This window comes from Trichechus manatus, unplaced genomic scaffold, assembly GCF_000243295.1.
Source record: "Trichechus manatus latirostris isolate Lorelei unplaced genomic scaffold, TriManLat1.0 scaffold00017, whole genome shotgun sequence".
In the NCBI taxonomy this organism is placed as follows: Eukaryota; Metazoa; Chordata; class Mammalia; order Sirenia; family Trichechidae; genus Trichechus; species Trichechus manatus.
Window position 1 is genome coordinate 2,564,017 of NW_004443953.1, and position 16,295 is coordinate 2,580,311.

Consider the following 16,295-nt stretch of genomic DNA (forward strand, 5'->3'; position numbering starts at 1 on the left):
ACAATTGGAAGAGCGTAGTCAATGTCACTGAACTGTGTATGTAGAAATTTTTGAAACGGTGTATCTTTGGCTATGTGTATTTTCACCAAAAAAAAAGAAGGTTGAGAATTTAGAGGGTTAATATGTTGTGGGGTTGTTAACCAATGTCATAAAACAACATTGTACTACTGTTTCATGAGAAACTATTTGTTCTGTAAGCCTTCACCTGAAGTACAATAAAATATTAAAAAAACAAAAACAATAACAAAAATACTTGAGAACAGTAAAGAAAGTTTAATTGTCCTTAACCTAACAAAAACAAAATGGATTCTTTCCCAGTGTTATCCAACCTCCTGCTAGAATCTAATTCTTCTTGCCCTTATTTCCTGCTTCCAAACAGAAAATTAAGTGGGAAGAAATAATAGGTGGCTATCCAAAATTTTAACATTTGTCCCCAAACTCCTCTTCCTTTACCTAAGTTATGCTCTTAACTTCAGAACTATCTGTGACACATGTAATTCATCAGGCAAAAATTACCGTATATTCTATGTCAACTTCATTTGCATGTATTCATACTTTTCTCTTTTGTATGGGAAGCAACTAGATACAGAGGTTCTCATGCTGTCCAAGTACAAATCCTGTACTTCTTCAGAATGCTTGATTTGTTGATTTGTCTGTCTCACATAGCTTTTAATATTTCTCTGTCTCTTTTATTTATTTATTTGCTTTAAGATCAGAAACAAGATAAATGCAAATACATGTCAAATATGGTCAGACCTTTAAAATTTTATGTATAATGGACATAAAATTTTTTTTTATATTATGATTATAATTTAATTTCACTGACTGGTAAGGAAATTGAGCATGCTGATAGATTATTCTTATTTTATCTTCTATAAAATGATTGTTCATGTTTTTACTCATTATTTTGGTTTGTTTATACTCCATCTTTATTTATTCCCTGGATTTGTAGGTTTTCATTATTTATTTTGGATATTCTACTTTTTCAGTTAAAGTATGTGACAAATAATTTTTCCTGGCTGTGGCTTGTTTCTCACAGTCATAGGTCAGAAGTTTTTAATTTGCGCAAATAAAAACAAATCTGTCTTTTTAATGGTTTACACTTTTCATATTTTATTGAAGAAATTTTCCATACTCGAAGTTTATAAGAAAATTTACCCATATTTTCTTTCAAATTTAAGCCTTTAATCTGTGTTTGATTTTTATAATTTAACAAAGAATTCTAGTTTGTAATACTCCATTAAAAATAATCAACTATATTAGCACCTTTTAGAGATTAATTCATTCTTGCAAGACTAATCTTTATTAGCACCTTTGTAATATAGAATTTTCCTTGTATGCATGATCATATTTTGTTCCATTGATTTAGCTTCATTCTGTTCTGTTGATTTATTTGCTGATTCCTTTATCAATATTTCACTTTCTTTATAATTATGGAGTTATAAATTCTTGGTGAACTAAGAACATGTCTACTCTTCTTTGTTCAGTTTTTTCAGAAGTTTCTCGGGTATTCTTATCTCACTGTTATTTCATATGCATTTCTTTTAATCAGATTGTAAAGATTCTCAAAAATCTTTTAATGGGTCTTTCTATCTATGAAATTCTTGAAATGCCACTATGTTTATTAAGGTCTTTTATATATTTTAGTAAAGTATTATAAGTTTCTCTACACACAGTTATTATGTATTTATTTGGATTAATTTTATAAATCTTGGAATACAACTTATATTTTTAACTTTTATTTCTTAACACAACTTGTATGTTAAATAGACACTACAATCTTGATAAACTATTTTGTTTATCCTTATATTTTTACTAAATATACTTTTTAGTTTTCTATGTATAAAATTTTATCACCTTTGTATAAAGATATTTATTTATAACATATTTTTCTTCTAACTTGTTGACTTGGCTATTCAGTAAAATCTAGAAAATGAAAACTTTGATGAAATTAAAAAATTCCTAGAAAGACATAAACTACCAAAACCAACTCAGGAAGAAAGAGAAAATCTGAATACACATATAACAAAAAATAAGATTTAGTTGGAATCAGAAACATCATAAAAAGGAAAAACTCCGACACACGTGGCTTTATTGGTGATTTCTACCAAACATTTAAAAGTAATTAACACAAAATCTTCCAGAAAAAAAGAAATCGATAGTAAAATCCCTACACATTCTGTGAAGTCAGTATTATCCTGATACCAAAACCAGGCTAGACATCATGAAAAAAAGAGACTTACAGACCGATATCTGTTTGAATATGAATTCATAATACTTCAACAAAGCACTATCAAACTAAATCTAGCAAAATATAAAAATTAAACACCATTACCAACTGGGATTTATCCAAGGAATGCAAGGTTAGTTTAATACCTAAGAGTCAATTGATATAATACCCAATATCAATAAATAAAGAACAAAAATCCCATGATCATCTCAACAGATAAAAAGGAAGCATTTGACAATATCCAACATTAGTTCATAAATGCACAACACACTAGGAATTGAAAGTAACTTCCTCAACTACATACAGGGCATCTACTAACAAAGATACAAAGGAAAACACACACACAGTGAGTATCACACTTACTTGTGAAAGACCGATGTGTTCCGCAAAATCAGGTGTAAGATGAGCATTTTTATTTTTGTCACATCTCTTCAACATTATAGTGGAGGTTCTAGCCAGGGAAATAATACAAATTAAAGTAACAGGTACTCTATTGGAAAGGGAGGAGTAAAACTCTCTCTCTTTTCTTCCTCCTCTCCTCTCCTCTCCTCTCCTTTCCTCTTCCTCTTACCTTATCTTCTCTCTCTCCATCTTCCCTCTGCCTCTGTTCCCCAACTCTGCCCTCCCCCTCCCCCCTTTCTTCTTTCTTCCTTCCCTCCCTCCCCTCCCCCCTCCATCCTCTCCTCTCCCTCTTTCCTTCTCTTTCTTTCTTTTCTTCTTTAATCCTTCTCCATGTCTAAATTTTGTACCAGGATAATGCTGGCCTCATAAACTGCATTGGCACGTACTCTCTTCCTCTGTTTTCTGAAAGAATTTGCATAATTTGGTTTTATTTCTTTCTTAAGTATTTGATAGAATTAACCAGTGAATTTATCTGTGTCTTGAGAATTTTTTGGGAAGTATTTTCATTAAAAATTCAATATCTTTTACAGATCTAGGTATATTCCAATTTTCTCTTTCTCCTTGTTTAACTTTTGTTCATTTGAGTTTTCAGGCAGTTTTTACATTGTAGAATTTATTGCCATAAAATTGTTCATAATTTTCTTTTATTATCCTTTTAATTTCTATGGTTAGTGATGTCTTTTATTTTCCTGCTGATATTTGTAATCTCTCACTTTTCTAAATCATTATTTATGCATTGTTCAATCTTATTAATCTTTTAAAAACAAATTACTTTATTTGAATGATATCAATTTTTATCTTTATTATTTATTTATTTATACTTATTTTGTGCTAATTTGGTCTTATGTTGCTAGCATCTCAAAGTAGAGGCTAAAATCTTAGTTTTAAACCTGCATTCTTTTATCATATAAGCCTTTAAAACTATAAATTTCCCTTGAAGCATTCATTTACCTACCTTTCATGATTATATATTGTGGTTTCATTTTCTTGCATTCCAGAACAGTCTCAAATTTCCCTTGCCATCTTTTCTTCTTTGTGCCATTTAGGGTTTAGTATTTTAGTATTTTGCTTTGTTTCCACATACTTGCCATCTTCCACATAGCCATTACTATTGATATGTAATTTATTGCATTATTGGTAAATAATATATTCTCTATGTTCTCCATTTTTTAAACTTATTGAGACATCTTTTATTGCCCAACATATGATCTATCTTGGAGAATATTCCATATGTATTTGAGAAGAATGTGTTTTTTTCTTTGTTTTGTTTGGGTAGCATTTTATGATTTTTGACTTATTTCTGTCTCTTCACCCAGTCTGACAGTTTCTGTTTTTAATTAGAAGTTTTTTGAATATTAATGTTTACTATGATCATTTATATATTTTAATTTAAGTCTATCTTCTTGCTATTTATTTTCATACTGTTCCATCAGTTCTTTATTCCTTCTGTTTTTGTTTTATGGATCTATTTGATTTAATTATTTTTTTTTTATTATTCTATGATATATCCTTTATTGGCTTTTATATATGTTTCTTTAAAATTGTATCCATTGCACTGGGGATTACAATTTTTACCCTTAACTTATCAACTTGAATGAATACTATACCTGTTCACATGTAATGTAAGGCATTTAAAACAGAACATTTTCATTTAGCAAACTCAGCAATTCTTTGGCTATTGTTATCATAGATTTACTTTGAAATATTTCATAAACTACTCAATACTTTATTATATTTGCTTTACAGTCAAGAACTTTTAAAAGATATTAAGAAACAAGAGAAAAAGTCTTTTCTATTTACCCACATTTTTCTCACACCCAATGCTCTTTATTTCTTTGAGTAGATTCATGTTTCCATCTTTTTTTCAGCATGTATTTCTTTCCATCAGCCTGAAGAACTACAAGTATGCCAGCAGTATGTATGCTCAGAAAAACTCTTCAGAAGACCCTAAGTTCGCCTCTGGCTTTTCTCTAGATCAGCACAGGCAAGAAGGGAAGGTAAAGTTAACCTTGTAAATGGCCTGACTAAGAGTAGGAGTGTCCCACACAGACCCAGTCTGAAGAGCGTTTTTTTCTTTCCTTTTATTTTCTCTTGTTTTTTCTTTTTTTCCATTTCCTTTCCTTTTCTCTTCTTTTTCGTTTCTTTCTTTTTTTTGTTTTTTTTTTGGGGGGGGTCAAGCATTCAAGGAAATCTCAGTCAAAATACTAGCTGACTGCAAGCTAAAGGAACAGAGACTTCAGCAGCCATACATAAAAATAATACAAACTTAAAAATAGTTTAGAAAAGTTATTAAATGAAGAACTATAACCCACAGAAATCAACAAAAACAAACCTTGAGACAGTGGAAGAATCTAATTTTTAAAGTTAGCACAACTGAAATATTCAAAATGTTCAGTTTTCAACAACAACAACAACAAATTATGACGTGAAAATAAACAAAAATGTATGGCCTATTCACAGGACAAATTAACATGTCCTGAAGAAGCACCAGTATCGGACTTATTAGACAAAGATATTAAAACTGTTTAAAATAATATAGGAATTTCTGGGTGGCACAAATAATTCAGTGATGGATTAATAACCAAAAGGTTGGTGATTAAAATCCACCCAGAGATGCCTCCGATGTCAGGCCTGGCAATCTGCTTCTGAAAGTTCACAGCCTTGAAAACCTTTGGAGCAGTTCTACTCTGTACACTTGGGGTCACCATGAGTCAGAATGGACACAAATAGAACTAAAAACAGTAACAACAACAAAAAAAAAGATAAAAGAGTTAAAGGAAAACATAAACAAACTTAGGGTTAAGGTTAGGTTTAGGGTTAACACATCAAGATAATAATGTCTCAAAATATAGAGAATATTAATAAAGAGAAAAAAATTATAAAACATGGTAATTGAAAACTCTAGGGAAGTTGGAGTATGTGCAAGAGGAACTGGGAGAAAAATATGTCAGTTGTAAAATTGTATTCCTAAGTGAAGAAGCACAATAAGAGTTACATACTAACAATACTGTAGTGATATTATTGAAATTTAAACTTGAAAAACTGTAACTTTGTCCTAAGTCATATGTTTTTGCTCAGTTCACCAGAGTTCTGTAGTAACACTTCATAGCCAAGCTAACAAAAAAAAAAAAAAAGTAGCTTATATTCCATATTTTATTATTCCATGTTTATCTCCATGCAGGAACATTTGGGGCCAGGGTGGTGATTCTGCCCATGTAGGATTAGGTTATTCCTGTACCCCTACCTAATGCTATCAAAATACCATGCAATGGCACCTCAAACCAAACTAAACCAAACAAACAAAAATGCATTGCTATTGAGTAGATTCTGACTCATAGTGACCCTATAGGACAGAGTAGAATTGCCCCATAGGATTTTCAAGGCTGTAAATTTTTATGGAAGCAGGTGACAAATCTTTCTCCCTAGAAGCAGCTGGTGAGTTCAAACTGCTGACCTTTCAGTTAGCAGCCAAGTGTTTAACCACTGTGCCACCAGCGTTCCTCCAATGGCACCCCAGTTTCCCCAAAATTCTAACATCTAAATAGTATAAGGAACTGAACTTAATCACCAAATAAATTTGGGAGCTGTGATAGAAAAACTCCATTGCCATCGAAGTAAATTCCAGCTCTTAGAGACCCTATAGGACACAGTAGAACTGGCCCATAGGGTATCCAAGGAGTGGCTGGTGGATTCAAACTGCTGGCCTTTTTGTCAGCAGCCAAGCTCTTAACCACGGTACCACCTGAGTTCCATATAAAATATTAGAGACAGACATATGACTTTGGAAGACTGAGAAGTAATTTTTTTGTGGTATAAGTTTTGCTCACTTATACAAAACTGTAAATGTACATTTACCATTATTGACAATGTATGTTCACTACAACTTTCACTGTTACTGTATATTATTGTATCCTTGCTCTCAGGGACACAAACAAAGTTCTCCCCCTTATTTTACAATTTAATGTGCAGGATATTTTGAGGTACATTTTATATGATTTCTGTCAAAGCTGAGTATCAATTTAGCTCTTCCTCACAGTCAGGGTATTAGAGTTTATGCACAGTAGACAGGTAGTAGATGAAAATGACTGATCCTCTGAGAATGACAGCAGGAGGAGAGATAGAAATTGGATATACTAAAAGGTAAAGGTTAGAACAAATTTTATTGTATTTTAAAAGCATTACAACTAAAAGAATCAGTGTTCCAGCTTAATGGATGCTTCTTTTCACAAATAATTATTATTTATTCTTTCAGTGTCAAATGGATGGCTATGCTTTCAGCATTTATCTTTATCGAATGAATATTCTAAATTTAATGAAACTGTTTAAACATGTGCTTTTGCTCAAGAAGCAAATTTACAAGCAATTTTAATGAAACTGGTCATGCATACAGATTCTAATATGAACTAAAGAAAAAGTTGGTTTTAAAATGTGCATTTCTTGCATTTGATTTGTCTCATGTACTTTAAGGATTGCAAGTGCTAATCCTGTCAGATTATTATTAGCATTTCAATTAATGGTTTCCATCAATAGAAAGCAGATAGCCTGGTTATCCCACTATTTGTAAAACAAACACTAAAAAGATATTGGATTCAAATATTTCTGAGCTAAATTTAAGTACATGTCAATGAAATATTGGCAAAAACTGCTTCAAAATTTCTGGCACAAAATTGCACCCACATTGTAGTTTGTAAATCACAGCTTGTGAGCATTTAGAATGCACAGGAGTCTCATCTGCTGAAAAAGTCCTTCTAGTTATATACAGTGCTTTTCTGTAAAATTATATAACAGTATTATTCCTCCTTATTCTCTGTTCTTCCACATCCCTCACGTTTTGCATAATGTAGTAAACTTGTTTTCCTTTTTAGAAATAAACTTTTCATTTTAGAATAGTTTTAGATTTCCAAAAAACATATGAAGCTAGTACAGAGAATGACCATGTGTCCCACATTCAAATTCCCTTATCATTAACACTTACTTTAGTATGGCACATTTGTCATAAGTAATGAATTGATACTGAAACATTATTATAAACTAAAGTCACAGTTCAAGATTTTCTACTTTTATATTTCCTTAGTTTTACCTAATGTCCTTTTTCTATCCCAGGACCCCATCTAAGGTACCACATTACTTTTAGTCATCACGTCTCCTTTGGCTCCTCTTGGATGTGACAATCTCTTATTTTTCTTGTTTTTGATGACCTTGACAGTTTGAAGAAGTACCAGTCAAGTATGTTGTTGAATGTTGCTCTGCTGTGATATATATATATATATAATTTTTTTTTACATTTTTCTCATTGTTAGACTGGGGTTATGTGTTGTTGGGAGGAAGACCACAGAGGTTAAATGTAATTTTCATCATGTAATACCAAGGATACATACAACAACCTGACCTATCACTGTTGATATTGAGCTTGGGCTTGGTCATCTGGCTTATGTAGTTCTTGTCAGTTTTCTCCTCTGTAAAGTTGCTCTTATTTTTCACCATTTCCATACTGAACTCTTTGGAAGGAAGTCACTATGTGTATCCCTTACTTAAGGGGTGGAGAGTTATGCTCCCCCTTCTGGAAGGCAAAGTGTATACGTTATTGTTTGGAATTTTTCTGAATGTGAGATCTATCTATTCTCCCTCATTTATTTATTTATTTATTCAATAATTGATTTGTATCAATATGGATCGTGGATTTTTATTTTATACTTTGGATTACAATCCAATACTTTTTTTTTTTCCCTGCTCAAATTGTTCCAAATTTGGCCACTGGGGGTCTGAAAGCTCATATATCCCTTTGACATAGACTCCTCATTATGGGCTATGTTGTTGTTTAATTTGTTTGTTTGTTTTTGAATTCTTCCTTATTCTTTGGCTCTACAAGGTTCCTCAAGATCATCTTTCATAGTCCTTCTCCCACTTCATGAATCCACTATTTTCCAAGGAACTCTAGCTTCTTTTATTGGAGAATGGTATTAAAATCAAGATTTGGGTGCTGGTGGGATCACTGCTACTAGTAGTAAACTTTTGGTGAAATAAAAGATAAAATATATTTTTTTCCTGTATGTATCAGTGTCTGTAGACATATTAAGCATCAGTGATACACTGATTCTTCATTGCATTATTCAGCTGAAGTTTATTACAAATGTCACATGCCCTATACAAATACTGTTAGTTGAAGTTATAGTCTGCTTCCTGGATTCTGTAAATAACAAAGAAGCTATATCTTACTATGATATTTAAATGGTAATTAGAGGGAAATCAGAGGATGAGTATGTAACCCAGTCTTAGGGTAGAGTGAAAGTCTCCTGTGAAATGACAATAGAGTTTGTATTAGCTTTTGACTGATGCATAAGAATTACCACAAATTTAGTGGTTTAAAATACCATCCATTTATCATCTCATAGCACCTTTAGATTAGACACTTAAATAATATCAAAGTATTAGCCAGGCTGTACTCACAACTGGGGTTTGAGATTCTTTTTCCTAGCTCTTGTGGTTTAACAAAATACAGTTCCTTGCGGTTCTAAGTCTGAGATGCCCACTCCCTTACTGGCTGACAGCCAGAGGTCACTCTTACCTGCTAGAAGCTACTCACACTCCTTCCCTATAGTCCCCTCAACCTTCAAAGGCAGCAATGGAGAATCCCCCTCATGTTGAATCCCTCTCATGCTTTGAATCTCTCTCTCTTTTTTTTTTTTCAGGAAGAGCCTAGTCCATTTTAAAGCCTTACCTAATTAGGTCAGGCCCCCTGAGAATAATATTACTTTATTAAAGTCAACTGTGACATATCACAAAATTCAATAAAGACAATAATATCCATCATATTTACAAATCCTAGATATTATAAAGATGTGGATACTGAGACCTGGAATCTTGAAGACACTTCAGAATTATGCCTACAAAAAAGTTGTATTTTGCAGATATAGTAGGAAATTGTTCTCCAGATGCAGACATGGAGAGCACTAGTCCAAGAAATAACAGAAGTAATAGCCAGATCTATAGAGTGTAACTACAAGAAAATTGATATTATATACCAGAAAATTTCCAGATAGGACATTTTGGGAGCTGAGACTGTGTACATGTTTTGATTTTCATTATGGAGGACATCATTTTGTGCTAAGCACTCTGTAAATTTTTTCTACAGTTGATAAAGGTTTCTAACCATGGTTGTTATTGTTGGTAGGTGTTGTCGAGTCATGACAGTAAAATTATTATATGATAAAATACCTATCCAACATCAGAAAGGATAACTTTGCATAAAAAAGCTGGAAACATGATCACAAAACAGGTCCATGCAAGAGTTGACAAATACATAAAATAGAAAAATGGTAATAGAAAGAATAGGCTAATGAAATTAGTCTTGAAAATTGAGTAAGTATTCACAATGCCTGGAATAGAGTAGGCTATGAGAGTGTTGTCCAGGGAGAGCTATGTGAGAAAACACAGGGGAGAGAAACTTGAAGCATATCAGAAAAATTTAGAGTTGTTGGTTATCAAGCACAGGCTATGTGTGAAGTTTTGTGGAAAGTAAGACTAGAAAGATGGGGTCATACTATGAAGTATCTTTGTCATGGATTGAATTATGTCCCCCAGAAAATGTGTGTATCAGCTTGGCTGGGTCAAGATTCCCAGTATTGTATGATTGTGTAATCTGATGTGATTTCCTTATGTATTGTAAATTCTATCACTATGATATAATAAGATGGATTAGCAGCAGTTATTCTGAAGAGTTCTACAAGATTAGATAGTGTCTTAAGCAAATCTCTTTTGAGAGATAAAAGAGAGAAGCAAGCAGAGAGATATGGGAACCTCATACCACCAAGAAAGCAGTGCAGGGAGCAGAGCGCGTCCTTTGGACATGAAGTTCCTGTGCGGAGAAGCTCCCAGACCAAGGGAAGATTGATAACACAGACCTTCCTCCAGAGCTGATACAGAAAGAGTTCCCCTGGAGCTGACACCCTGAATTTGGACATGTAGCCTACTAGACTGTGAGAGAATAAACTTCTCTTTGTTAAAGCTGTCAACTTGTGGTATTTCTGTTATAGCAGCTCTAGGTGTCTAAGACAATCTGAAAGGCAAATATGCTGGAAAAATTAGTTATTGAATTGCATTTGAGTTTATGGAAACATTTTGATACAAGTTTTTAAAAAGGGAGAAAGACTATGAGAGAGCATTGGGATATAAAAGACTAGAAAGTAAAAAGAAATACATCAACAATTTCACACTGATATGTTAACCAGTGGAATAGAATTGAGAGTTCAGAGATAAATCCACACATCCATGTTCAATTGACTTTCAACAATGATACTAAGTCCATTCATTTGGGGAAAGAATCAACTCTAATAAATGGTGCTGGGACAACTGGATTTCCACATGTCAAAAAGAAAAAAATAAAAGCTAGACCTATACCTCACGCCATAGGAATAATGCTTCAGGACTTAGTATTTAACAATGCATTCTCAGATATGATACCAAAAGCACAAGCAACAAAAGACAAAATAGATCATTGGGACTTCATCAAAATTAAAAATTTTATTCATCAAAGTGCTTCATCAACAAAGTGAAGAGACAACAAACAGATTGTGAAAAATTGGGGAGGGGCTCTAGATCTGATAATGATTTAATATCCAGAGTATATAAAGAACTCTTACAACTTAGCAACACTACCCAATCAAATATGGACAAAGCACTTGAATTGTCATTTCACCAAAGTAGAAATACAAATGAGCAACAAACACATGAAAAGATGTTCAATGTCATTAATCAATTAAAAAAAACCCAAAACCATTGTCGTTGAGTCATTCCAACTCATAGTAACCCTATAGGACAGAGTAGAACTGCCCTGTATGGTTTCCAAGCAGTGACAGGTGGATTCGAACTTCCAGCTTTTTGGATAGCAGATGAGCTCTTGACCACTTCGCCACCAGGGCCCAATAGGGAAATGCAAATTAAAACCACAATGGTATCTCACTTTACCTGCACTAAAATGGCTATGATTAAAAAAAAGACAGATGGAAAACAACAGGTATTAGTAAGGATGTGGAGAAACAGGAACCCTCATTCATTGCTAGCAGCATTGTAAAATCATACAGGTGCTGTGGAAAACAGTTTGGATTTTCCTCAAAAAGTTAAACATACAATTACTATATGATCCAGTAATTCCACTTCTAGATATATACCTCAAAAAATTGAAAACAGGAACATAACATACATGTACACCAATGCTCATTACAGCACTATTCACAATAGCCAAAAAGGTGGAAATAATCTAAATGTCCATCAGCAGATAAATGGATAAGCAAAATGTGGTACATATATACAATGGAATATTACTCAGTCATAAAGAGAAATAAAGTCCTGATACATGCTATAACACAGATAGACCTTAAAAACGTTATGCTGTGTGAAATAAGTCAGACACAAAAGGACGAATATTGTATGAGCCCACTTACATGAAACATATAGTATAGGCAAATGTATAGAGATCACAGTTTATTAATGATTACCAGAAGTGGGAAGGAGAGGAATAGAGGGAGTTATTTCTTAGGGGCCATTGAGCTTCTGTTAAGGGTAATAGAAAAATTTGGAAACAGATAGTAGTGATGATTGCACCACGTGATTAATGTAATTAATGTCACTTAATTGTACATGTAAAATATGTTGAAAAGGTAAATGTTCTATTATATATAATAGAAGTGTATATACATGTACATATATATATTATATATATATACTTACCACAATAAACAAAAGTTTTTAACAAAAAGCTCATTTGACTCAGGCATTAGAGGAACAGGATTCGAGCGTTTCATCTTTCACTTAGTAAGCAAGTGATCTTTTTCAAACTATTTAAGAATAACTATGTAACAGATCATATCATGAATATTTGCACACACCTTTTTTAATCCTGACAAAAAATAATATAAGGTAGGTACTACTCTGTCTTTGAAATTTACTTCCAACCCCCACTATTGCCCAGATTTGGGGACAGTATCATAGTGAGGACAGACAAAGGAAAGCCAAACAGACAAATGAAAGTTGAATGTAAAGTGCAGAATTGTGGGAGAGAAGAAATTACCCTCCTTTATCTCTTCTTTTTTTTGTTCCTTTCTCTCTGGTGCCAGCCAGGGGTTATGTATAGATTTGCAAGAAAGACTTCTCACTAATGACAGGTTTCTATTTGACAACCATCATTTCAAAACTGGAATGAATTTTGTCATTTATTAAAATGAAATATATGTTCACATAGAAAATATATTTCTATTTTTACTTCTGGAATGAAGATTTCTGTGAATGCACAATCCTCTATAAGTTATATTCAGGCTACAGAGATGATTACACATTTCATTGTCATTGAGAATTAGCTTGTGTACACAGACCAGGAAGAAAAGTGGGCATATGGCAACTATCCAGTTAACCTGATCAGTCAAGAAAATTTGATTTTCTTTGGTCTGACATTGTTTGGCTACCTAGATGGATCTATTTAACTGATAATAGTCAAATTTCTATGTCACTTTCTGTTTAGATTTAGCTTGAAACAAGTAAATGCTTCTCTCCTCTTTACTTCTAAGATATCTGCCCAGAATTCTGGCAGATATTCACAAGAGACTTGTCATGGAAAGATACAGCAGCACAGTTAGTAAATAAGGAAGTTGTACAGAAATTTCTAAAATAATTTAGAATATGCATACCAAACCAAAAACCCAAATCCATTGCCATTGAGTCAATTCTGGCTCATAGCGATCCTGAGGATAAAGTAGAACTGCCCCATAGGGTTTCCAAGTGTAATCTTTAAGGAAGCTGACTGCCACATCTTTCTCCCACAGAGGGGCAGGTGGATTCTAACTGCCAACCCAAAGGGATTAGTTAGCAGTGAAGTGTTTAACCACTGTGAAGGCAGAACTCCTTAGAATATGCAGGCAAGGTTAAAAAAAAAAATTGTCAAAGATATAGAGTATAGGTCAGTTAGTGAGGCTCCATGATCAGCAGAAGCACCAGAACTCTAAGGAGAGAACTCTTCTATAAATACATAAGTCTTCCATAAGTATATTGCATAATCCACCTACCTAAGGATTACATATAATCTAAGAATGAAACTATTTTTTCTATAGTGTTCTTTGTGAGATTTTCACTTCTGTACTTGTTTATTATTATAAAATAATATACAGTTTACAATTTCGATAAATTAAGGAATGAGGTAGGTTGTGAGTAGAGAGAAAATTATGAAAGTAAGAAATAATCTTCTAATCTACAGGATTTAAAGGACATTTAAAAAATGTCTTTATACTTTGCAGTTTATAAAACACATTCACATGCCAAATTTTATTTAGTCCTAGTAATTTTCCATGGGAATAAAGAGAATGGACACTAAAAGTATCATTACTTATTGAGAGAGCCTTTTACAATTCTTAGGAGAGAAATACTGAGGATCATACTTTCCTTCAAAGTAAGCAGATATGTACCTGGGCATTTGTCCCATAAGCTCTGATCATCAAATTTCCAGATACTTCTATTGTCTTCCCAATGTAATTTGTCCCTAGGACAGCTGCAGTGTGTGGTGGTCCACCTTAGAGATCCACACACCTGTACCTCCTTCACTTTCTGTCCTCTCTAGTAGTTCTTATATATAGTCTTCTAAAACAATGTAGCATAGGTCTTCATTCTAAATTTCAAGCCTGAATTCTTCATGGTTTTGCTTTAGGCCTGTAAACATATTTTCTACTTCATGAATTTTACTCTTAGAAAGTAAAAAACTTTCCTTTCAAGATTCTTGTCTGTGCCATGATTTCAAAATTCTCTCAAATGAATAAGATATAGAATGAATTAAAGGAAAGCTGGCCAATCCTAATCTTTCCTGAATAAATGTATTTCTTCAACTGAACAGTGGGAGAGTTACTTAAAAGGAAAGTAAGAAAATAAAACAGATATTAATATTTCAAGATATTGTACTACCACAATGATTTTACAGATAAGGAAACTAAGGTTCACAACAAGTAAGTGTCTTGCCTATGGTCATAGAAACAAAAAATGGAAAGAACTTGGTTAAATCTTGTGGAAGGATCTTTTAATGAAATAATTTATTTTATCTCACAGAGGAATGCACTTAAGTGGAGAAATACTGAAGCTGTGCTCTTCTTATGAGGGCTAAATGTAAATTAGATCAAGACTGGAAGCTGTTTATAGGGCAGTAATTGGTATGTACTTTGTGCTAAGAAAATTAGACAAGGATGTAACTCATAGCTTAGATGGTTGATGAAGTTGTGAAGATCAAGTAAAACGCTGATAGAAGGGTAAATGAGGAAACTGAATAAGTGTAATTCAGTATACAAAGATATTCAAATCCTAGGAATTGTACATGATTTAATCAGAGTACTTTTGGGTGGGAGAAGGGAAGGAATAAAAAAAAGAATTGATGAAAATAGTGGAAAATGAATAGTCTCATATATTATTCATTCCAAAGGCAAACAATTTGTGACTCCAGGAGGCAGACAGATTACATCTTGGTTTGGACAGAGAATTAGAGGTGGTAGAATGTTGGAAAAACCTTCTTGGCAAGAAGAACATTTAGGAAATACTAGGAGCATCCCAAGCAGGAGACGATGGTTTATACCTGAAATAATTCAAGGGCAAGTAGTGTTATGAAGAAAAAAGGGCAGATCAAGATACATTTAGTAAGAAGAACCAACAGAATATAATGAGTGACGGATTGAGAGAATGTGTGTGAAAACACCTGATACCTGGCACATAAAAGCTATTCAACAATGTCCAATCTCCTTTTTCTTGCAACCTGTGTTGGATTGCCTTTAACACGAAAATAACTCAGACCGGTTTGCCATGGAAGCTATGTCATTACAACCCCTAAAGCAACTGGAGTAAGGTGTGAAAGTCTCTTATTGTATACAAAGTCAAGAAAAGGAAATCACGTTCATACACACCTTTGCCTACATGAGCATATGTTTCCATACAAACCTATAATTTCATACACTTACACAAAATAATGTGGGTGTTAGATTAGTTACAAAAATGTGAGTGTATCTGTAAAACTAGAATATCAGAAAACCATTATGGTATGAAACTAGTTTGCAATTACTATTTGCAAGAATGGTAAGAGCTTCTAGTATTGCCAGTATTTATACCTCAGTATTATGCAGAATAGAATTTAGAGTTATAAACTCTAATAATATCCACCAAGCAAAATCAATCAATGTTCTTTGTTAGCTGTCACAACCACTTTGCATTTTGTGTACTTGTTTTTTCATTTGAACAGATTAACAGTTTTAATGGCTTTAGAGAGTAAGTAGTATTAAATAGCTGAAAGCAGTTTTTTTTTTTTTAAAAACAGCTTTTGAGGCAAAACTTGAGTAAAGACCACTGACTCCTCTGAAGTTAATAAATAAGGGGTTTTATGACTTACATATTATACAAGAATCCCCATTCATCTATCAGTTTATTGCAACGTGGGAGCTTGCTAGTTGCTGTGATGTTGGAAGCTATGCCACCACTTTTCAAAAATGAGCAGGGTCAGGACTTGCAGTAAAATGGCACTCTAGGCAGAAGCACCATACCGTCCCTCCACAGCAAAGATCCGAAAAACTAAGCCGAACAGAGAAAACAACAATCCTGAAACCCTAAAACATCAAATGAAGAGATAAAGAACTCAGCCAAGCACCAAATG